Raw genomic sequence first — 24,993 nt, forward strand, 5'->3', positions numbered from 1 at the left:
AAATTGCCAATTTCTTGCTTGTCTCTTCTGTTTATTTACAGATGAGGCAACGTTAGGAACAGATGTAAGAACCAACACATAAGGACCGATTGCACTGGCAGATGGATAGGTAGAGGAGGATCATTTCCATAGCCTGCACGTTCCCCCGACCTGTTCGGATTCATATATTTTGGGGCACCTTAAACAATTGGTCTATGCAACAGACCATCCGGATGTCGAAACTCTTCACCGAGTGTCATGGAGCCTGTGAAACCATTTGAAACCATCAGGGACTAATTGAAAGGATGCGGCAGTCCACGATCCGAAGAGTGCATGTGTGCTTAGAACAGTTCAGAGGTCATTCAGACCAACTGTCACGAGTTCGTGTGTTGATGGGCTAAAGTCATTTAAACTCTCAACTTACATTAATCACTCAAAAATTAAGGAGCTTCGGACAAATGTTTGTATGAACTTTTTATCTTGTTATCGTGTAAGGAACGCCGTCCCAAAGTTTGTAAAAGTATTTTCGAAACAACTCTATAAGTGAGATTAACTCGCTGTGTGTTATCGATCTGTGGCCATATTTATCACATACACTATATGTAGGTTGCGATATGCCTTTTCATTATGCTTTGATGACGTGTGCTTATCAGTGTTATAAGCAAAACTGAACTTCTGAAGATAACAGATTAATCTGTCGAAACTTGTTAACTGACACAAAATATTCCAGTTGTATAGCTGATGGCTGAATTTTATTTTGAAGAAACTTTTTAGATATGCTGACATGAATTTGGCAGAACATGCTCAATACCAACTACACTCCTGGAAATGGAAAAAAGAACACATTGACACCCACCATACTTGCTCCGGACACTGCGAGAGGGCTGTACAAGCAATGATCACACGCACGGCACAGCGGACACACCAGGAACCGCGGTGTTGGCCGTCGAATGGCGCTAGCTGCGCAGCATTTCTGCACCGCCGCCGTCAGTGTCAGCCAGTTTGCCGTGGCATACGGAGCTCCATCGCAGTCTTTAACACTGGTAGCATGCCGCGACAGCGTGGACGTGAACCGTATATGCAGTTGATGGACTTTCAGCGAGGGCGTATAGTGGGCATGCGGGAGGCCGGGTGGACGTACCGCCGAATTGCTCAACACGTGGGGCGTGAGGTCTCCACAGTACATCGATGTTGTCGCCAGTGGTCGGCGGAAGGTTCACGTGCCCGTCGACCTGGGACCGGACCGCAGCGACGCACGGATGCACGCCAAGACCGTAGGATCCTACGCAGTGCCGTAGGGGACCGCACCGCCACTTCCCAGCAAATTAGGGACACTGTTGCTCCTGGGGTATCGGCGAGGACCATTCGCAACCGTCTCCATGAAGCTGGGCTACGGTCCCGCACACCGTTAGGCCGTGTAGTCTTCAGCGATGAGAGTCGCTTCTGCCTTGGTGCCAATGATGGTCGTATGCGTGTTTGGTGCCGTGCAGGTGATCGCCACAATGAGGACTGCATACGACCGAGGCACACAGGGCCAACACCCTGCATCATGGTGTGGGGAGCGATCTCCTACACTGGCCGTACACCTCTGGTGATCGTCGAGGGGACACTGAATAGTGCACGGTACATCCAAACCGTCATCGAACCCATCGTTCTACCATTCCTAGACCGGCAAGGGAATGTGAGGTTCCAACAGGACAATGCACGTCCGCATGTATCCCGTGCCACCCAACGTGCTCTAGAAGGTGTAAGTCAACTACCCTGGCCAGCAAGATCTCCGGATCTGTCCCCCATTGAGCATGTTTGGGACTGGATGAAGCGTCGTCTCACGCGCTCTGCACGTCCAGCACGAACGCTGGTCCAACTGAGGTGCCAGGTGGAAATGGCATGGCAAGCCGTTCCACAGGACTACATCCAGCATCTCTACGATCGTCTCCATGGGAGAATAGCAGCCTGCATTGCTGTAAAGGTGGATATACACTGTACTAGTGCCGACATTGTGCATGCTCTGTTGCCTGTTTCTATGTGCCTGTGGTTCTGTCAGTGTGATCATGTGATGTATCTGACCCCAGGAATGTGTCAATAAAGTTTCCCCTTCCTGGGACAATGAATTCACGGTGTTCTTATTTCAATTTCCATGTGTGTAATAGTCGCAAGAAGTCCCGTACCGCATGACCACGAGTGGGAAAGCCTGAACAGTAACATTTCGACCACCGTCTGGACAGCATACCATCCAGGAGTGTAACATGTTACGGTACACAGGTTGACGACTGAATGTCATCTGACTTACATTTCAGAGGCGTGCAACGATGTCAACGTTCAGTCAGACTGCCTTTATTGTGGTTGTTATTTGTTTTTATTTCGCAATAAAATTATGCTTTTGCTTTAATATGACTTACTCTTTCACTCCTGGGTCACCTCTCATTCTAACCCCAATGATCTGCAGGTAGTCCACAGATTCCCTTGAACGCTTTACTTTCAACAGTACTGCTTTCATGCTCCTTATATGATGAAGCGAATTGATTTGGGTAACAGTACATTTGAAGGTAGCATCTCAACCAAGACTGCTTTACTCATATAGATCTTGTTTCACTATTTTCATAGACATTGAGACGTATTAATTTCAGCAGTCGCATACGTGGCTGTAATCGTTTCATTGCAGATGGCAATATCTCGTACTGGCAACATAAGTTTCACAATTGATTCAACATTCTGTATCGGAGACGCAGTTTTTACATGAATTCTACACCTTGTCGTAACATTAGATTCAGTGTTAAATAAAAATAATTCTTTCTCACCTGTATTTTTATGTATAATGCAACAGATGTCGATGCTAATACGCTTCATCGTCAGCTGTGCTTGACTGAATGGAACTCTACACTCACTAAAATCCACGTTTACATGGGTACACACTTCAATCCTATTTACGACCCCAACTGACGAACTGTGCCCAGCCATATTGCATTAACGCGCCTCTATACATTTCATATGTCTTGATGCACTGGACAACAGATTGCGAGATTTTGCAAGAAACGTCATTCCGCAGAAGGAAATTAGTGACCGAAGTATTGTGAATTTACTTTCATTTCAGACAGAGTCAGATTCTATGACACAACCATAGCTGTTGTCGGCAATCATCGGCCAGCTGCAGGTGCTGTTGGTCATAGAAGAACAGTGTGTTCAGTACATTAGTTTTCAAGCTCAGAGAATTTAATGAACGTTTTGTTCACCATTTCTCGACCGTAATCAATACTACCAAAACATGGGCAAATCTACACTTACTCTATTTGAAATGTGATCTCGTAAATGGACACTGGGTGGCATTCACGTATGTTGAAAAGCTGCTTAACATTACTTAGTAACACGCTGGTTGTTGCAGGGATCCAAAGTAACCTTAGATTTAATGCTGTACAGGAGGTGTGCACTCCTGCGTCTGTTTTTAATACATTATTGTATGACACTTTAAATGACCACCACAACTGTATAACTGTATTCACAGATGGGTCTCCATAGAGAGGCTCCGTTGGTTGTTCTATTGTTTTCCATAATCGCATTCTCAAGATCCCATTGGATCAAGACTTCAATGTCTTCGATGCGGAATTATACGTGATCTGGGCCATCACTGAAATAGATTACATGTGTTCTGAGTGCTAAATTCCTCGTCCTTTTCGGCTCTTTGATTTTCCTTCACTCTCCACAACACATGCACCCAGCATGCAAAGTGGTCCAAGGTATCCAGGACCGTCTTCTCCCTACAAAATATGGGGGTGGAGGTGTCTTTCCGATGGGTGAGGGGGCACGTGGGTATTAAGGGGAATGAAAGGTCGGATATAGTAGTCAAGTAGGCGTGTCGCGATTCTCAGACTATTCAGAGTGTAATCCCCCTGCGTGCTGTTGCCTCGCTGTTGAGGTAGAGAGTCATTTGTCGATGGGAAGAAGAATGACTGGGAATGACAGATAATGAGCTGCGTCTGGTAAAGTCCACAATCCGGCCATTGCATACCTCTTTCCAGCGTCGCTAACGGGATGAGGTCCTTGTCACTCGTCTTCGCCTACGGTTTCTTGCACCGTTGAGGAGACCCTTCACAGTGTGGTGGTTGTGCCTTACAGATCACGGTCCGCCGTATTTTAGTAGACTGTGTTTTGTATTCAGAAAATTCAGACAAGAGAGCAGCGACTTATTTGCTGACAGATTTGCCGTATATTCTAACTGTCGTTCAAAAGAATGTGATATTACTCTTAGGGTTTCGAAAAGTGTGCCATTTTCCCCTAACTGTTAGGGAAGAGTTTTTTTTAATTGCTGTGGGTCTACACTCCTGGAAATGGAAAAAAGAACACATTGACACCGGTGTGTCAGACCCACCATACTTGCTCCGGACACTGCGGGAGGGCTGTACAAGCAATGATCACACGCATGGCACAGCGGACACACCAGGAACCGCGGTGTTGGCCGTCGAATGGCGCTAGCTGCGCAGCATTTCTGCACCGCCGCCGTCAGTGTCAGCCAGTTTGCCGTGGCATACGGACCTCCATCGCAATCTTTAACACTGGTAACATGCCGCGACAGCGTGGAGGTGAACCGTATGTGCAGTTGACGGACTTTCAGCGAGGGCGTATAGTGGGCATGCGGGAGGCCGGGTGGACGTACCGCCGAATTGCTAAACATGTGGGGCGTGAGGTCTCCATAGTACATCGATGTTGTCGCCAGTGGTCGGCGGAAGGTGCACGTGCCCGTCGATCTGGGACCGGACCGCAGCGACGCACGGATGCACGCCAAGACCGTAGGATCCTACACAGTGCCATAGGGGACCGCACCGCCACTTCCCAGCAAATTAGGGACACTGTTGCTCCTGGGGTATCGGCGAGGACCATTCGCAACCGTCTCCATGAATTTGGGCTACGGTCCCGCACACCGTTAGGCCGTCTTCCGCTCACGCCCCAACATCGTGCAGCCCGCCTCCAGTGGTGTCGCGACAGGCGTGAATGGAGGGACGAATGGAGACGTGTCGTCTTCAGCGATGAGAGTCGCTTCTGCCTTGGTGCCAATGATGGTCATATGCGTTTTTGGCGCCGTGCAGGTGAGCGCCACAATCAGGACTGCATACGACCGAGGCACACAGGGCCAACACCCGGCATCATGGTGTGGGGAGCGATCTCCTACACTGGCCGTACACCTCTGGTGATCGTCGAGGGGACACTGAATAGTGCACGGTACATCAAAACCGTCATCGAACCCATCGTTCTACCATTCCTAGACCGGCAAGGGAACTTGCTGTTCCAACAGGACAATGCACGTCCGCATGTATCCCGTGCCACCCAACGTGCTCTAGAAGGTGTAAGACAACTACCCTGGCCAGCAAGATCTCCTGATCTGTCCCCCATTGAGCATGTTTGGGACTGGATGAAGCGTCGTCTCACGCGGTCTGCACGTCCAGCACGAACGCTGGTCCAACTGAGGCGCCAGGTGGAAATGGCATGGCAAGCCGTTCCACAGGACTACATCCAGCATCTCTACGATCGTCTCCATGGGAGAATAGCAGGCTGCATTGCTGCGAAAGGTGGATATACACTGTACTAGTGCCGACATTGTGCATGCTCTGTTGCCTGTGTCTATGTGCCTGTGGTTCTGTCAGTGTGATCATGTGATGTATCTGACCCCAGGAATGTGTCAATAAAGTTTCCCCTTCCTGGAACAATGAATTCACAGTGTTCTTATTTCAATTTGCAGGAGTGTACTTTGGTGTTTTTCTTGTCTTACTTGTGTTTTGTTTGACAGTTTTAGAACTCCAATTTTTACTGTTTTATATCATACTACTTCTTACTGCTTTTATCAAGTTTTCGACATTTAACCACTTCCGCCTTTACCCATTATCGTAAGGGCTCTGGCAGCCACGCCCGTGTGGGTGCGTAAGCCACAAATACACACACACACACACACAAACACACACTTCTTGTAACGTCTAAACATCAGGGGCTGGCGAGTGTGCGACCCACTCTCTGTGAAGGAGGATAAAGTTTTAAGATTCCGTCGATGACGACATCATCAGAGATTAAGCAAAAGTAGGATTTGCGAAGGATATGACTACATAACTAGTAGACACACCATCAAAAGTGTACTTTGCTGGACTTTTGTTGCACAATCTAGTCATTTATCAATTATTTTCGTCCACGCAAATTATTATTAGCACTGATAAATGAATAAAATCTGAAATAAAGGTCTTTATGTGAAACAAGACATCATTCTACAATGTTTTTCCTTATCCTCCTAGTGCTGTCAAGAAAATCGATGGAGCTTGCTATTTTTGCCGTAAATTCAACATCAGCAAATATTGCATTCAAATGTTAATTATTTCCAGCTAATATTTTGAAATTATTGTCAGCATAGAGCTTTTGTACTGAATAATGGAATTCCTATTCCGTAGACTATTCGTTTATAACAAATCCGGCGTTTCTAGCTTTTGTTAGCTAAGGCAGAGTTTGTGGTCACGGACAACGGTAGCACTAGTGTAGCATGGAACCTTAAGCTTAAATGTTGCGCAAAGCATGTATGTGAAGTAATAAATAATTAAAATTGGAAAATAATAAAACTTATATTGTAAACAGCTTTTATGAAATTTGTTGCAACAAAGATTTGTGTTCCGTGTACCGCTGCAGTTCGCATTTGGGCATGCACAAAATACCAGTGCATTTAAATACACTATAAACCGTTCTCTGGCTAATAACAGCTTTAGTTTCCAATATGTAAGCAGCCCGCGCCAACATAGGCAATGTTATAGACGAAAATTAATAATATTTTCACTCTGTGTTGTACAGTTAGTAACGGAAACGCTAAACGACCATGGCTTAGCTGTTGTTATATGGCAGGCTACTTCTCCCTCTGTCGCACTACTGATGCTAGAAATGATGTAGTGTTTGAAAACAAGGTAGCTGTTCGACACCGAGGGAGTCGGTGCTACTACACTATTAAACTAACGCGGTTCTGCTGGAATTTGATTTTTATTCTGAAATATTACTTCATTTGGCTCCACTGTTCCCATGTTAATATTATATACACATTAGAATATTTGACACAGACAGATCACACAAGTCTAGCGACTAATTCCTCATGAGCCTAACGACATTTTGCCAGCCGCGATAACTATTGAGCTCAACTTCAGGTATCACGATCATAAGTTCGCGATCAGTATATATCGCACAGCATAATACTTTAGTGAGTAATCCATGCGTTTTAGTTCATAGTTTGCGCTCCGCATCAAATATAAATCGTTTTCGGGACCAATTGTTTCAAAATAACACAGAAGTGAAAAAATGGTTCCAATGTCTCTGCGATAATGGCTCTGAGCACTATGGAACTTAACACCTGAGGTCATCAGTCTCCTAGACTTAGAACTACGTAAACCTAACAAACCTAAGGACATCACACACATCCATGCTCGAGGCAGGATTCGAACCTGCACCGTAGCAGCCGCGTGGTTCCGGACTGAAGCGCCTAGAACCTCTCGGCCACCGAGGCCGGCGACAGAAGTGTATCGTCTACCCCTGTTCGTGGCGTACTCGTACACGTATAGACACTTAATTACTTATCAGAACCATAATAGAACTTTTGTCACCGTGCTCTGTCCCCCATTCACCCCTATTCACAAAAACGATGTGGCTCATCCGGTACTTTTAAGCTAGAGCCCCCTCTAAACATGAACTAACGAACAAAACCATCGATAGCGGAACACTGCTAATCGCTGCTTACAATTGCTCTTGGCTAAGTTTTGCTAAACTGGTAATCTGCATAGTGGCTTCCAGTCACTGCATTTTACCAATTAATTTGCTTCAGTTCAATTTGCACTAACAGAGTCACAAAGAAAAAACACACTCTGTTACCGTTGAAACTAACTTCGAATTTTACTTATCCCTACATATTCCAACAGTCAACAGAAAACTTCGATATATGTTTACCTTTGTTCTCTCCTAAGTTCAGGTCCCCTGTAGCCTCGTATTTCCTCAGTTGCTTGTAATTACAAACAGTACTTTGCATTTGTCAATTCAACAGCAGAAAGTTTGTGGCTGGCTGGAAACTGAAAATTCTGGGCAGCACTGTATCTAAATACTTGTAGATAAATTAAATGTTAAGGCATTATCGTAATACTATAACAATAACCAAACAGAACTCCGTATCTTATATGTGTTCTGCTCAAGCACTGGCTCTAAAATTGTTGGTTCACTGTCGGCAGAGGCTGATACGACATGGAGCTGTTCTCACGTAGTGTTACTCTTGCAGATACGTATCCTGGACCTTCGTGTTCAGACTCTGTAAACATTACACTAATACTCTGTTCCACGTTCACATATTGTACGTGGCTCATGATAGATATTTTTGTTTGTCAATCTAGTGTCTTGACCTAGAACAGGTAACCAGCAAGTGAAGAAAAGATTACAGTTTCCTTTACTCGTTGTTGCAACTGAAAATAAACATTTACCTTTGTTAAAACTTAAACAGAAATATTGTTCTGCTAATTCAAACTAAGACAAAATTTTTGGTGCTTAAATTTTTCAAATTACACTTTTATGAAATTCTTGTTTTGAACGTTACTATCCTCTTCATATATAACTAAAAAAGTTCCTTTCCCTTCCTGTTTTTCAGAATAATATCCTTACATTAATCACAAGAATTTATTGCTCTTCGATCTAATAACAACAGCTGTCACCTATAAAAATTCTTAAAAATTCTTTTTCCTCTGTCCGCTTATTTCAAGGAGTCCACCATTCATTGTTCTATGGCACTCCGTCTTCAGGCCACAAGTGGCCCACTTGGACCAACCGACCGCCGCATCATCCTCAGCTGAGTATGCGGGTAGGAGGGGCATGTGGTCATCACACCACACTCCCGATCCTTATGGTGGTTTTCTTTGACCTGAGCCGCTACTACTCGGTAGAGTAGCTCCTCAATTGGCATCACGACGCTGAGTGCACCCCGAAAAATGACAACAGGGCATGGCAGCCCGGATGCTCACCAATCCAAATGCCGGCCACGCCCAACAGCGCTTAACTTCGGTGGTCTGACGGTAGCCGGCGTATCCACTGTGGCGAGGTCGTTGCATCATTGGTCCATGAAATTATTTTAGAGGAGCCCACATTTATCGTCACTGGCTACTGCGGTGCCCCCTGTAGGTTAATATTGTGACTGTTTTCTGCACTCAATATTGTTGTTGCGTTCACGGAGCCCACCTTCGTCTAGCAGAATATTTCGACTTATAAGCTCCATGAGATACTAAAAGAGCAAAAAAATAAGAATATAATGTAATTTTGGTCTTCTTGAATTTTCGTACATTCGTTACTCATTCCTGGATAAAAGACAAAATGATGAAAAATTTTAAGCAATATTTACGGACGCCAGGACAAAGTACAGCTCGCAAGTAATAAGCCTGACAAACAATGCTCGGATAGTTAAACAACGAATGTCACGGATAACGGAAAGTATAAGGTAAGGAAGCAGCCAAGAGAGATATGTCAAATAATGATACAACAGCAGAACGTGAGGCATTAATTAAACGGCGTGATGGATATTATCGTGGCTCAGGGACGATCCTGTATTCGGGTTACCATCTTAAATTACATTACGACATATCACGACTCTTGAGTAATAATACGATCGTTATCTTCCCCTAAGCTTCTGAGGTTTCCGAATTCGTAAGTACTTCTACCTACAACGCGCCTAATCTACTGATCCATCTGGCCTGGAGACTGTAGCGCACGTTGTCCTTTCGAAGTAAAACTAAAAAATGAGTGTAGCTGTTCCTCCAGATCTCATTTCGGAACTCCTGCTCATTGTATCATTGCTTTTTGTAACCTATCTAAGTAACTCTTTTTGCTGCAACTTCTGAAGAAATCTATCTGAGATATTATACAATCAGACTCTGGTGTATCTATGCACGCGAAGACGGGCTCTCGCTCATAAGGACATTATTTCAATGGAGAACCCATTTTAGCGATAATTCGTAGGATATTAATGCCATTATTTACTGACCAACTAAAATCCGGAAAAAATATCATTATAAATAGGGAACATGATTATGTTACCGCCCTCTTTATATTCCCTCGGTGGCATAAAATTAGTATTGAAATTTTAGTACGTAACAACTAATATGGATCTTTAATTTCAATACTGATGAACCAAAGAAAGTGGTACACCTGCCTAATATCGTGTTGGGTCCCCGCGAGCACGCAGAAGTGCCGCAACACGATGTGACATGATTAATATCTCCAGTAGTGCTGGAGGGAACTGACACCATGAATCCTGGAGGGCTGTCCAGGAATTTGTAAGAGTACGAGGGGTGGAGTTCTCTTCTGAACAGCACGTTGCAAGGCATCCTAGATATGCTCAATAATGTTAATGTCTGGGGTGTTTGGTGGCCAGCGAAAGTGTTTAAACTCAGAAGAGTGTTCCTGGAGGCACTCTGTAGCAATTCTGGATGTGTGGGGTGTCGTCTTGTCCTGCTGGAATTGTTCAAGTCCGTCGGAATCCACAATGGACGTGAGTGGCTGCAGATGACCAGGCAGGATGCTTACGTACGTGTCACCTGTCAGATTCGTCTCTGGACGTATCGAAGGTTCGATATCACTCCAGCAGCACACGCCCCACTCCATTACAAAGCCTCAACCGGTTTGCTGACATGCAGGGTCCATTGATTCACCAGGCTGTCTCCATACCGGTACACGACCATCCGCTCGGTAGAATTTGAAACGAGACTCGTCCGACCAAGCTACATGTTTCCAGTCAACAACAGTCCAATGTCGGTGATGACGGGCCCAGGCAAATAGTAATGCTTTATGTAATGCATCCAACGGAGGTATACGAGTGGACCTTCGGCTCAGAAAGCCCATATCGATGATGTTTCGTTGAATGGTTCGCACGCTAACACTTGCTGATGGCGCAGAATTGAAATCTGCAGCAGTTTGTGGAAGGGTTGCACTTCTGCCACGTTGAACGATTCTCTTCATTCGTCGTTAGTCCCGTTCTTGGAGGATCTTTCTCCTGCCACAGCGATGTTGGAGGTTTGATGTTTTACCGGTTTTCTGATATTCACGGCACACTAGTGAAATGGTTGGATGGGAAAATCCCGACATCATCGCTACCTCGGAGATGCTGTCTCATCGCTAGTGCGTCGACTATAATATCACGTTCAAACTCAATTAAATTATGATAACCTGCCACCATAGCAGCAGTAACCGATCAAAAAACTGAACCTGACACTTGTTGTCTTGTATAAGCGTAGCTGACCGCAGCGCCTTATTCTGCCTGTTTACATACTTCAGTATTTGAATACACGTGCCTATACCAGTTTCTGTGGCTCTTCAGTGTAGCTTTAAATACGACTTTTTAACTTCATGTATTTATTGGTTATGCTCTCGGTTATCACCATCTATTAAGGGTCTAGCATTTTAGTTTCGACACTGAATATGATTATTGTTTAAAGCTGTCAGTACATATGCCTTTTACTTGTAAGTAAGAAAAATTTTTAGTATTTGCATTTCACACCTATGGCTATATTTAAGCAATCAATATTTCTGTAATCGGCGTTATTACTTGTTTACTCACACAGGTCAGGAGTGCGTGTAGGTATCGATTGTTAAGGTCGAAGCGTCTAGAGCGCTGTGACAGTGATGTTAGTTTTGTAGTAGTAGTCGTAGAGCAGAGTTAAGAGGCGATGATGGGCGAAACACAGTGGTTGAGCAAGTCGCCTTCGCCATGGGAAGGCCCTCAATAACAGCAGTAATTACAGTAAGTAATCTACATGATTACTTTTTTAATAAGACCAAATATACACTCCTGGAAATGGAAAAAAGAACACATTGACAGCGGTGTGTCAGACCCACCATATTTGCTCCGGACACTGCGAGAGGGCTGTACAAGCAATGATCACACGCACGGCACAGCGGACACACCTGGAACCGCGGTGTTGGCCGTCGAATGGCGCTAGCTGCCCAGCATTTGTGCACCGCCGCCGTCAGTGTCAGCCAGTTTGCCGTGGCATACGGAGCTCCATCGCAGTCTTTAACACTGGTAGCATGCCGCGACAGCGTGGACGTGAACCGTATGTGCAGTTGACGGACTTTGAGCGAGGGCGTATAGTGGGCATGCGGGAGGCCGGGTGGACGTACCGCCGAATTGCTCAACACGTGGGGCGTGAGGTCTCCACAGTACATCGATGTTGTCGCCAGTGGTCGGCGGAAGGTGCACGTGCCCGTCGACCTGGGATCGGACTGCAGCGACGCACGGATGCACGCCAAGACCGTAGGATCCTACGCAGTGCCGTAGGGGTCCGCACTGCCACTTCCCAGCAAATTAGGGACACTGTTGCTCCTGGGGTATCGGCGAGGACCATTCGGAAACGTCTCCATGAAGCTGGGCTACGGTCCCGCACACCGTTAGGCCGTCTTCCGCTCACGCCCCAACATCGTGCAGCCCGCCTCCAGTGGTGTCGCGACAGGCGTGAATGGAGGGACGAATGGAGACGTGTCGTCTTCAGCGATGAGAGTCGCTTCTGCCTTGGTGCCAATGATGGTCGTATGCGTGTTTGGCGCCGTGCAGGTGAGCGCCACAATCAGGACTGTATACGACCGAGGCACACAGGGCCAACACCCGGCATCATTGTGTGGGGAGCGATCTCCTACACTGGCCGTACACCTCTGGTGATCGTCGAGGGGACACTGAATAGTGCACGGTACATCCAAACCGTCATCGAACCCATCGTTCTACCATTCCTAGACTGGCAAGGGAACTTGCTGTTCCAACAGAACAATGCACGTCCGCATGTATCCCGTGCCACCCAACGTGTTCTAGAAGGTGTAAGTCAACTACCCTGGCCAGCAAGCTCTCCGGATGTGTCCTCCATTGAGCATGTTTGGGACTGGATGAAGCGTCGTCTCACGCGGTCTGCACGTCCAGCACGAACGCTGGTCCAACTGAGGCGCCAGGTGGAAATGGCATGGCAAGCCGTTCCACAGGACTACATCCAGCATCTCTACGATCGTCTCCATGGGAGAATAGCAGGCTGCATTGCTGGGAAAGGTGGATATACACTGTACTAGTGCCGACATTGTGCATGCTCTGTTACCTGTGTCTATGTGCCTGTGGTTCTGTCAGTGTGATCATGTGATGTATCTGACCCCAGGAATGTGTCAATAAAGTTTCCCCTTTCTGGGACAATGAATTCACGGTGTTCTTATTTCTATTTCCAGGAGTGTAAATCAGAAATGTATCAGTATTATCTAAGTGAAATTTCGGCAGTGTTCTCTTCTACCGTGATGGGCATTTTTGGATCGTAGTGTAATTTGGATTACAGAGTTAGATATATAGTAAGTTTTATCAGAATGTCATGTGATGATAAATGATTCATTATTGGACTGTGACGAAATAACCTGATACTAGTCTTGTGGGACGAAGGGGTGCAGTATATGTGGAATCTAAGATTCAAGTCAATATTAGCATTCAGGACGCCAAAACCACTGTAAAATCTGCCTTTCCGAGCGAATCATTCTTATGTTAGCCACGATCATGATCTAACTTTAGGCTGTTTTCTTTATTTGAAGTAACATTGCCAGTAAATCTATAGGGAGTGTTACACAAATCGCATAACAACTACAAATGAGTTGCGTTAGTTGAAAAATATCTTTTTGTGCGTTGCACTGAGTTAGAATATAATTCGTAAGGATTATTATTGTGTCCATATTCCTTTGCCCCTGATAGGAATAACGAAGGAGATGGAGGAATTGTTAAGTCAGTTAACTGACGTCCAGCAGTCTAGATTTAGGTTATGCCTTCTAGCACGATGGATACATTGGACTGGCTTTTCCCATTCTTATCCATCTAAGCAAATGCTTTCTATCTGTGGCAGCACCATCAGCGGAATGATGAAAAAACATTTCTTCCTTCTTTTAATGGCAATAAAACGCAGCCAATATAAAATTGAAACTTCGAGTGGCTCAATTGTACAGTGCTTTGAAAAGTGCACATATTCGAGTCTTATTCCTGAAAACAAACTGTTAATGACCTTCCATGCCCTCTAACTACTGTTTCACCTTCTTAAATAAATCTTACTAAAAGCACAAGGTACTACTCGTATTTTACCCAAACTGCACATCTCTTTCTGTATGAAGTGTTGGTTCTTCCAACAACTGTTTATAGCCTTTTAATACCAGACTTCTGGCCGTGCTGCTTTCAAATACTATTTCCACTTAAATTGAAAGCATCCTTTACTAATACCTATAGAAGTTCCCCCCAAGGGTGCTCGCCGCTCTTTGGAGGGTTCATGCTTGGCTACCACAGGGCCCCAGCCTTTACTGCATAGTTTCCCTTCCTTGTTATTTGTGTATCCTCTTGCTATTCTTTTTCCCCTCCCTTGGGGAACATGTCTGAGTGTTTTTGGAAATGTGTTCTGCATATTCAGCAGTCGGTATGAGAACAGTCTCTACATATTTTTTCGTTCCTTTATTCTTTCTTCGTTCCCCTTCTCCTACCTCACCTCATCTCCGACGTTTGAGGTTCCCCTTTTTCTTCTTCGTCGCTGTGCACTACTGAAGGCCAGCCCACGTGCCTGACTCGTAACAGGTGATTGGGTAACGCGTAATTCCTAGCCCCTGGTTGAAAAGTGGGGTTCGCACGTATCCCCAGCTACAGATCAGGCCCAGGGCCTGGTGATTGCCTGAGCTGCTCTCTTCCTAAATCGCCGACTGGTCCCTCTATCAGCTGTTTGAGAGGTGTGACCTGAGGTGTAAACAATCAACTAAGGCAGGTAAGCCCCTTCTAAAGGGGGTCCCCAGTTAGGAGCGTGCTATCGAAGAGCTGGCCTTCGTGGTGGATGTTCTCGGAATGAGCCAATCATCTTCTTCACAGTCAACGTCTACGAAACGTAAACGGAATGAGGCTAATGATTCAAAGACCTTCCCAACTGCACCACGGTTCCTCGTGGTTTCACGTACTGTGGACAGTCAGTCCTTTGCTACAGTAAACCTGTTAATCATTCAGAAAGGTGTTGATGCAATTTCTGGTCCTGCGAAATCCTGCTCTCTTTTACGCATGGCACTTTGCTTTTGGAGACTACTTCCGATTCTCAAGCACAACAACTGCTTGCAGCTTAGCTTCTCCACGGCTATCCAGTCCGTGTCTAGGCCTGTCTAACGCTGAATTCTTCTCGTGGTGTTATTTACTGAGGCTGAAATCCAAACGTACCTCACTGATCTGGATGTCACTGCAGTCTGTCGGGAGACCAAAAACGTAGATGCCTCTTTAGTGCGCACACGCACTCTTTTTCTCACTTTTAATAAAGTGGTGCTTCTGTCAAAGATTAAAACAGTTATGAAGTTATCATTGTGACCCCGATGTTCTGCCACCAGTGTCATCGCTACAACCACACTCGAATGTCCACTCGAACGGTGGCCAAATGTATAACCTGCAGTGAGGATGCTCATGAGCGCGATTGTCCGCTGCCTTCTCCCCACTGTATCAACTGCAATGACGACTGTGCCACCGCCTCCTATTATTTTCCCGTGTATCTCGACGAGAGAGATGTCCAGGAGATCCGGGTGAAGGAAAAAGTGCCTTACCCGGTCGCTCGCAAGTTGTTAGCTAGTCGGAAACCCTGTATTCTACCATCGGGCACTTACAGTACTGTTCTTGCCGCTTCTCGCTCCACGAAGGACATGGCCACGAAGACATGCGGCCTCAAATTTGGCATCGCGTTTGTAAAATCGCCCAATGTTATGGTAGCATCCCCGCGTCCTCCTCCAGCTGTGCAAAAAGCCACCAAGCTTTCGCCTCATGGGGCGAAGTCCCCTGCTACTTACTCAGCAGGTCGGAAAGAACAGAAGGAATACTCCCGCGAAGACTTCCTACGGCCCTCCAGCCAACAAACATCTGAGTCTTCCTCTGCCAACCAGAGAGGCTCCAAGAAGTCAAAGGGTCTTTTCCTTTGCGCCTCAGAGATCCTCTTGTGTCGTAAAGTGATACCCTCGTCCGGCAGACCTGTGTGTCGCCAGTGAGCATCGCAAAACGTTTTCCTGTTTTTCTGTCTAGGGCCCACAGACCGACAGAGAGGATGCCAACGCTTCTTTGGATTTCATGGAGCAGGATCATCCAGCCTCTGAGCCCTGTAGCAGTCAGTGTTTGAAGACTGGCCCTCTGCAGCCAACGAGGTGACACTCCTTCGTTTTTTCCCTTTTCCCCTTTCATCGTCATGACTCTCCTTCAATGGAATGTTCACAGCCATTCATCCAACAAAGAGGACTTACATCTCCTCTTACAATCGCAGCGTCCAATTGTTGTTCGCCTTCAGGAAACAATTTGCATTCTCGCGACCGTTTTGAGCTCCCGCAATTCATCCCAGTACGCTTTGACCTTCCCCCAAAGGACGACATTCCATCTCATGACAGAGTCATGCTGCTCGTAGTCAGCCTGTCTCCTTGACTACCCAACTTCAAGCTGTTGCAGTTCACCTTATCTTTCCTCGCTTGACTCTTTCCCTTTTTACCTTTTACGTCCCTCTGTCATTTGGTGTCACCAGGACACATTTCCTCCAGCTTTTGGACAACTCCTTCGCCCCTTTCTGCTGCTTGGTAACTTTAATGCGCACCATCCCCTTTAGGGCTCTGTCAGAGAGGTGTCCTCTTGGCTGAGTCTCTCAATCAATTTAACCTCATCTGCCTTAAGATGGGAGCACCCACATTCTTTTCAGACTCCACACACACCTGTTCCCATTAGGACCTCTCCTCCTGCACTGTCCACCTTGCCTATCGCCTCTACTGGTCCGTTCTCTCTGACATGTATTCGAGCGACCATTTCGCATGTGCTATCTGTTTCCTGGCTCTTATCCCACTTACATGCACACCCACATGGCTGCTATCTAAGGCTGACAGGAGGCTTTACTCGTTCCTGGAGACCTTCGACGAATCTCATTTCCCCAGTCGTGATGACGAGGTAGAATATCTTACTTGAGTAGCGACAATATGAAGAAGAAATTTCTACACATAGTTACAGATTGTACACTGGAGTGCAAAACTTAAGTACGAAAGTAATTTTCGCATGAAGTGTCACTGTAATGTATCAAAGCTCTATTAGGAATGTACCATACGTAGACAAAACAGCTACAGTATACTACTGAAAGAAATGCGTAATGAAATGAACAGAAATTAGCGAATATTCGCAAATGGACTAGCATTCTCGCTCCACCGATTTAAATGTCGCCAAGTAGGTGTGGGATGGGTTGGGGAGACGTGCTGCTGGTTGCCACCCGCGAAGGTGAAAGAATGGAGCGCCCTGACACAAGGAACTCCTTACCAACCTTACGGCCAGTACTGGAGCACGTTACAGAGTATGCACTGCCGACTAGTGGTGATCACACATTCCATTAAGTATTATGTCTCGCACTTCGTAAAGTTCAGGGCACCGTAATGAATCTCAGCGACTTCAGTGTAATTATCATCTCATTACATATTTATACAGGGTGGTCCATTGATAGTGACCGGGCCAAATATCTCACGAAATAAGCATCAAACGAAAAAACTACAAAGAACGAAACTCGTAGTGCTATTATGCCGGTTTACGTTACCGCTGTTGGTGAATGACGCTTCGTCGCTAAATAGAACGCGTGCAAAGAATCTGCCATCGTCCCGTAATTTCTCTTGTGCCCAGTGGCAGAACTGTACACGACGTTCAAAGTCGTCCCCATGCAATTCCTGGTGCATAGAAATATGGTACGGTTGCAATCGATGTTGATGTAGCATTCTCAACACCGACGTTTTGGAGCTTACCGATTCTCGCGCAATTTGTTTGCTACTGATGTGCGGATTAGCCGCAACAGCAGCTAGAACACCTACTTGGGCTTCATCATTTGTTGCAGGTCGTGGTTGACGTTTCACATGTAGCTGAACACTTTCTGCTTCCTTGAATAATGTAACTATCCGGCGAACGGTCCGGACACTTGGATGATGTCGTCAAGGACACCGAGCAGCATACATAGCACACGCCCGTTGGGCATTTAGATCACAATAGCCACACATCAACTCGATATCGACGTTTTCCGCAATTGGTAATCGGTCCATTTTAACACGGGTAATGTATCACGAAGCAAATACCGTTCACACTGGCGGAATGTTACGTGATACCACGTACTTATACGTTTGTGACCATTATAGCGCCATCTATCACAAAGCGAGTAAAGTGGTCCAACTAAAACATTCATATTTCTTTACTTACTACACGAATATGTAATAAAAATGGGTGTTCCTATTTTAAAAAAACGCAGTTGGTATCCATTTGACCTATGGGAGCGCTATATAAGGGACCAACCATAGCGCCGTCTGGTTTCCCCCTTCAAGCTAGACGAGTTTCGTTCTTTGTAATTTTTTCGTTTGACTCCTATTTCGTGAGATATTTGGCCCGGTCACGATCAATGGACCACCCTGTATACTGTAGCCGTTCTTTCTATGTGTGGTCCAAGTTTCATAGAGGACATCATGCGGAAGTTATTTTCATCTTTACGTTTTCCACACTTGTGTGTACTAAAAAAATTCGGAGATTAGTTCAATAACAGTACTCGTACATAAAAAGTCATAAAAATTAGTGGAACATGAGGAGGTCAACAAAATCCCCATGTCGGCGACCGACTGGTTAAGTAAGTGACTCAGTCTTGCATTGTACTGTCATATTATTATTCTACATCTAATTCTAAGCCAATACCTGCAAGACTAGGGTTTGCAGTATACGTGTGAATCTATCTTATAAGAGTCTGCAGTTACTATACGTTTAAGGGAATCAAGTATTAGAGCCAAGGTTTCACAAAGCGTTGAAATACTTGAAGGCAAACAAGATAGAGGCTGCAGATAAAATTCCGTAGTAACTCCTAAAGTGATAGGGAAATTGGTACGCAAAGGATTATTCGTGATAGTGTGTAAATCTACGAGACAAGAGGCATACTATCGGACTTTTGGTAGAATTTATCCCCACAATCACGAAGATATCAAGGATAGATAAATGCCGAGAATAATCACACGATCTGAATAAAAAGTTGTGTCGCTTCTAGCCACGTCAAGTGGTCAAAATTACATGAACTTTCGACCAAACACGCCTTGACCATTCTCAGTTGGTATGCCTGCCAGTGACCTGTTGGTACTCTCTTAAATACACTGGCTAACGATTGTGACGTCACTGCTGCTCACGGCATTGACATACACTCTAAGATAAAAAAAAGTGACGCAACATGAAGGATTATCCGACTGGGATGGAAACCGGTATATGTAATTTACATGCAGAAACAAACGAAAAATCAGAGTTTCAGTAACATCGGATGATTTATCCAAGAGAAAGGGCCTCATAAATTGAGGAAGTCTATAACGCATTCGTCCACCTCTGGCCCTTATGCAAGCAGATACTCCATTTGCCATTGAGTGACAGAGTTGTTGGATGCCCTCCTGAGGGATGTCGTGTCAAATTCCGTCCAGTTGTCACGTTAGATCGCCAAAATCACGATACGGTAGGAGGATCCTGCCCATAACATGTGCAGACAGCCGGTGACCTTGCTGGCCAAGGTAGGGTTTGTCAGGCACGAAGACAAGCAGTAGAAACTCTCGCCTTGTGCGGGCGGGCATTATCTTGTTGAAATGTAAGCCCACGATTGATTGCCATGAAGGGCAACAAAACTTGGTGTAGAATATCGTCGACGTACTGGTGTGCTGCAAGGGTGTCGCGGATGACAACTAAAGAAGTCCTGCCGCGAAAAGGACTGCCACACCAGGCTATCACTTCTGGTTTTTTGACCGTGTAGCGAGCGACACTGAAGTTGGTGACACACCGCTGTCCAGAGTGTCTCCCGACACGTCTTCAGTTGTCATCGGTGTTCAGATCGAAGCGTAGTTCATCACTGAAGACAGTACTACTCCTGTCAATGAGATTTCAGGCCGAAGCAGTAGGCGCTTTAGGTACCTGAGAGAGAATTCCACCGAAGAGCACTTAAGATGCTCAAATGTCTTTTTTATTATTCTCGATGTTGGGTCGTGTGGGCATTTCCGTCAAGTATGTTCGTCCAGTTGTGCGCAGATCTTCGTGTCGTAGTTCACTTTTCCACATTTCTGGGTGCATTTTGAGCAGAAAGGGCTAGAATGATTTCATCATTGCGTAGTGCGCACAGGCCATTACGCTCAGCCACGGTCATATCGGATGTTTGTAGCTTTGATATCGTAAGAGTAGCTCGTTTTACGTCGTAATTCGTTCGCTGTTTCTCTGGGTAGCTCGTTGACTTACTTTTGGTCGAAACTTATTATTTCACAGACAGGTACGCCCGACGGCAAAGGTGTGAAGTGCTTACTTAAGGATATAGTTCTGGCAATACCGGTCATGACCTTCTTCTTCGGTGCGGATGCACACATATTGTAAGCGTATTGTCATATCGCTGGCTTAGTTGTGGAGTATCTTTGCTGGCAGCCGCGTCGGTGGAGTCGAGCGCGGGACACGGAACTGATACGTTGCGTAGTGTGTAGCTCTGCATGTGAGAGGCATTGTCAGTACGGAAGTTGAAGTGTTGCTACAAGTGCTATTATAGTAAAGGGATGATCTATGGAAACGATTCAGAGGAAAGTGCGCCAAGAAGTAATTGAAAATGAGCACAGCATCAAACATTCGCGCCGTGTTCGGTCTCCCGGAATGAACTAATGTGAATCAGTAGAAATTAGTTACCATAAAATAGTGCAGTCAAGTACCAATGTCTTGTAGCGAGCGTGAGGACGTGCGTTCGGTCATCGCGTTCCGCATTTATCAACAATCAGCCGCGCCGCGACGGTTACGCGCACTATCGTACAAGTGAGAACTAAGAAACTGAAAAATTAACTTTACGAACAGTGTTATATCATCACTAGGGTCGAAGAGGACTATTATCAGATATCTGTATGTGTGACGAGCGTAACAATTTTCGTTCGATCATTCGGCTTCCTCATCATCAACAATCTCCCGCGTCGTATCGGTTACGCGTACGCTCGTCTTCAGTGATATTGTGGACAGATAATCATCAAGATTGTTAATTGGGATAAACATTTACGACTTAGAATGTAAACAGTGCAACCTGCGATTCCTTATCGTTGCAGAATACAGGTGTTCACGCCAGACGTAGGACAGTGTTGTACTTGACGTTGAGTGGCTCCCCTAAACCCGCTTGCATATTTAGATAGATAATTTCAGGCAACCACAGCAGCAGTGTGGAGCAGAACAGTACGACCGCCACGGGATTATCAGGTACGTGGTGTGGGCGGGGCGCACGGTCAAGCAATGGTCACGAAACGATAACCAGTTTAAGGTACCCACCCCCATTCATTTGTACCCCCGGGCGTGTTACAAAATCACCCGAACTCTAACGGGACTTGGTAAGAATGTCTTCCACGAGTAATGAGGGTGTTGGGAAGGGACACTACGAATGTAGTGTGTGGACATATAAAGTGAGAATGTGGGTCTCGCGGGAGGCGTGCGCAAGATAGTTGCTGCAGTCGCATTATCCTCTTTGCCCTCGGTGGCTCAGATGGATAGAGCGTCTGCCATGTAAGCAGGGGATCCTGGACTCGAGTCCCAGTCAGGGCACAGATTTTCATCCTTCCCCGTTGATATATATCAACGCCTATCAGCAGCTGGAGTTATTAATATACAATTATAACTTAATAAGTGTCGAAAATGCAGCCGTATCTATGTCTCTGGCCGTTAAGTTGGCGACGGTGCGTTCTGTGGATTTGTGACCCGCGCAATTTTCTTGTCGCGAGAGGGTACAGAACATTCCTTTACACTTCTCCGTAATTTGTTTTTATGATGACATTCGTCATTGGGCCACGTGGACTTGAGAAACTGGACTAGTTCTTGGAACATGTCGACAACATTAACAGTAACACTGAGTACGCCTTGGCGGTAGAAAAAGACAATGCATTGCTCATCCTTGACGTTCCCTCCGCCGCAACGAAATGGTGCTTTGACACAGCGTCTGTAGAAATCTGATCACACCGAGCTGTACTGGAACGCCATCAGCCATTCTCATGCGACAGAAGCGCACTGTTTAAAAACATTGGTCAATCGTGCAAAAGCGATTTCAGACACCAATAACCTGCCCCATGAGCTGAGCCTTGTTCTCGAGGTCTCCAGGACCAACGACTACAACGATCAAACAACAAATGAACTGCTCTCAAGCGAGAATCACAATAAGACCACCGACAAGGAGGTTAAAAAGAGGATTTATCGCCAACGCTGCCCCGAGTAATCCGTTATAGCTGAGCATGCTTTAGAAAACGCTCACCGGATCAAACTTGAAACTCGGTCGTGGCTCACGGTAATGGCTTCTGGGACTCTGTAATTAAAGAATCCATGCAAATAAAAATCGCCGATATCACCCTTGACAGAGGCAACGGGCTGCAGCTCAGCGCGGCGTGGAAATCAGTGATCGTAAAGCTGCGACGGGCACATCGGTCCTTCTGTCCTGTGTAACTAACATACCGATTCACAAAAAGTACTTGTACCGTGTGTCTAGTTCATGGTGTACATATATATTAAAAAACAAAATGGATAGACTCCAACCTTGCTGAAAGCCTTTATTGGTTTTAAAGTCTTCTGTTATTCTCTTTTCCACCCTTGCTTTTCCTTCTGTCTATTTGCACATTCTCATAATCAATCCATTTATATCGTACTTTTAGCCCCTCATGGGGATGCTGTCGTAAGCTTTTTCAAAATCCATAAAAATCGTGTGCATTTTAACTGCTATTTAACATTACCTGTTTCTTGACTTTATAAAATTAGAACATTTTTTACTTCTTTGACTTCTCAATTGGGAGAAGTTAAACTGGGGCCCTTCCCCGGCTTACCCAACAATAGAATTTTGCATTTTTTTACATTTATGGTAGGTAAAGTGCAGAACTGAAATATAAATCTGCCAAGGCATTTCCACGCAACACTAAAAAGCCCTGAAGTAAATCACCAAAATTAAGGTGATTTCCACGGAAATTAAAAAACTTCGTCTTCAAAAGAAGAGAAGTTTACTTCACCAAAAAGTAATGTAGGTATTAGCGATGTAACATCATGTATCATGATGCAATGAATCGGCACACTGTGCAATAAAGACAATAATAATAATAAGAGCCTCGGTTGTGTTGGGGAATGATAATCAGTAATCAGTCATCATTGGTTCAAATTTCTTTTTGTTCAGTTCGAATGCCGACGTTATTTAAAAGTAAAAGTGTTCAAGTATGTGCTAATTAAGAATACATAATCATCATTTTTAATAAGAAATTTATGTTTTCTTGTTTCTAGTTATATATCACGCACAAAATTTTCATTGAAAATCTGTCAAAGTTTAGAAAAAGTTGTTCACAAATTTCTAATTTTTTAAATTTAAGCAAAGTTCATTAACAATCTGTATAAAATATCGATAGTTAAGAATTTCCATTTACACTTAAAATTGTAATTTTGTGTGCTGCATGCAATTACGAACAAGAAGACGTACATTTTTCATAAAAACGATGCTCTGACATGTTTTAATTAGCATATATTTGATGTTTTTTGTTTCGATTATGTCCGAGGGTAATCCCAAAAAGTAAGGTCTCCTATTTTTTATAACTTTATAGACCCGTTTATTTTTATAATGGTTTGCATCAGTTTACAGCTTGAACGTTTAGCTATTTTTCGACATAGTCACCATTTCTGTCGACGCATTTTTGTAGACGCTGTGGTTGTTTTTGTATGCCCATGTCATACCAGCTCGCCGCCATGCTGTTCAGAACGTTATGAACCTCTCCTTTCACCTCGTCGTCGGAGCTGAATCGCTTTCCGGCCAAAATGTTCTTTTAATCTAGGGAACAGGTGATAGTCACTGGGCGCCAAGTCGGGACTATAGGGTGCGTGGGTGATTATGTTCCACTGAAACTGCTGCAGGAGAGCAACGGTTTGCCGAGCGATGTGTGGGCGAGCGTTGTTGTAGAGAATGTGTACGGTCTTGCTCAACATTCGAGTTTATTCAGAGTCTCACAGTACCTCTCACGGTCAGAGTTAATTGTGGTCCCAGCGAATCAGCTCCGACGACGAGGTGAAAGAAGAGTCTCATAACGTTCTGAACAGCTGGCGGCGAGCTAGTACGAAATGGGCATACAAAACTTCCACAGCGTCTACAAAAATGCATCGACAGAAATGGTGATTATGTCGAAAAAACAGCTAAAGGTTCGAGCTGTAAATTGATGTAAACCATTGTGGAAATAAACACGTCTATGTACTTATAAAAAATAGGAGACCTTACTTCTGGGATTACCCTCGTAGGTATTCGAACTGAACGCAAAACATGAAACGAAAAGAAGAGAACCATAATGAGATTCGAACTGAACAACATTCTCCGATACTTTTTTAATAACCTCCTCACCTGGCATCACAAGGGCTGAAGGGACCCCCTACCAAACCTCCCCACGTCAGAAAAGACTTAGGAAGTACTGCGAATCAAACGAAGTTCCTTTCTCTGTGGAGGCAGCAATACTAACCGTTTGGCTACCTTTTTATTATTTTTTTACGATGTAGAGATTTTCATAATATGCCCTAGCCGATTTTGGTCTAGCAATCTCAAGAAGGGGAAAATCCAAAATGCCAGTGAATAGTCTTCCAGCGAGTTTCGAACCCAAAACACTAGCGACTCAGTCAAGTGACCCGCTGTTCTTAGTTTCAGTGTGTTCAAGTTCTCCTGTAAACTTCGAATTCGACTTTCTCGAGGTTTTACAGTTGCACAGAACTGCTTATGTTGATTGATATTATTATTCTGAACTTCAAGAACCACAAACATAAAAAATTACAAAAATCAGATAACGGGGTGGTCTGCTTGTTATTGTGCGGAGAGTCGTCATCGGCTGAGCGGCGGCAGCAGCAGCAGCAGCAGCAACAGCAGGGGTGGTCGGGAAGACGAGAGGCGTACCTGGCGGCGGCGGAGCCTCGGCGCTGCCGCCCTGCCGCCCCGCCGCCCACGCAGCGGG

At 45.2% G+C, this 24,993-nt stretch overlaps 1 protein-coding gene across 2 annotated transcripts in view; it reads left to right on the top strand.

The window, feature by feature from the left end:
• Positions 1-24,993, top strand: part of LOC126272446 (regulator of G-protein signaling 17) — a 1,065,106-nt gene that overhangs the window by 315,395 nt on the left and 724,718 nt on the right. The window lies entirely within an intron of this gene.

The sequence above is a fragment of the Schistocerca gregaria genome, chromosome 5 (assembly GCF_023897955.1).
Source record: "Schistocerca gregaria isolate iqSchGreg1 chromosome 5, iqSchGreg1.2, whole genome shotgun sequence".
In the NCBI taxonomy this organism is placed as follows: domain Eukaryota; kingdom Metazoa; phylum Arthropoda; class Insecta; order Orthoptera; family Acrididae; genus Schistocerca; species Schistocerca gregaria.